This window comes from Arachis stenosperma, chromosome 5 (genome assembly GCF_014773155.1).
Source record: "Arachis stenosperma cultivar V10309 chromosome 5, arast.V10309.gnm1.PFL2, whole genome shotgun sequence".
Classification (NCBI taxonomy): Eukaryota; Viridiplantae; Streptophyta; class Magnoliopsida; order Fabales; family Fabaceae; genus Arachis; species Arachis stenosperma.
In genome coordinates, this window is record NC_080381.1 from 83,176,145 (window position 1) to 83,176,667 (window position 523).

The following is a 523-nucleotide window of genomic DNA, read 5'->3' on the forward strand; positions in this document are numbered from 1 at the left end:
CTTTCTTCTGAGGTATCCCATTATTCACGGAATTCCTCTCAGAAGTGTACATGAATTGGTTGTTTGCAACCATGTCAATGAGTTCTTTAGCCTCTTCAGGCGTTTTCTTTAGGTGAATAGATCCACCTGCAGAATGGTCCAATGACATTTTCGAAAATTCAGATAGACCATAATAGAATATATCTAATATGCTCCATTCTGAAAATATGTCAGATGGACATCTTTTGGTCAGCTGCTTGTATCTTTCCCAAGCTTCATAGAGGAATTCACCATCTTTTTGTTTGAAGGTCTAAACATCCACTCTCAGCTTGCTCAGCTTTTGAGGAGGAAAGAACTTATCCAAGAAGGTTATGACCAGCTTATCCCAAGAGTCCAGGCTATCCATAGGTTGTGAATCTAGCCATATTCTAGCTCTGTCTCTTACAGCAAAAGGGAAAAGCATGAGTCTGTAGACTTCAGGATCAACTCCATTCGTCTTTACAGTCTCATAGATATGCAAGAACTCAGTTAAAAACTGGTAAGG

The 523-nt window shown here is 39.6% G+C and overlaps 1 non-coding gene across 1 annotated transcript; it reads left to right on the forward strand.

Annotated features, from left to right (window-relative positions):
- Positions 1-206: 206 nt before the first annotated feature.
- On the forward strand, positions 207-310 carry LOC130983806 (small nucleolar RNA R71). Its single transcript, XR_009087780.1, has one exon. It is a non-coding gene; the product is annotated as a small nucleolar RNA R71 (small nucleolar RNA).
- Positions 311-523: the final 213 nt, after the last annotated feature.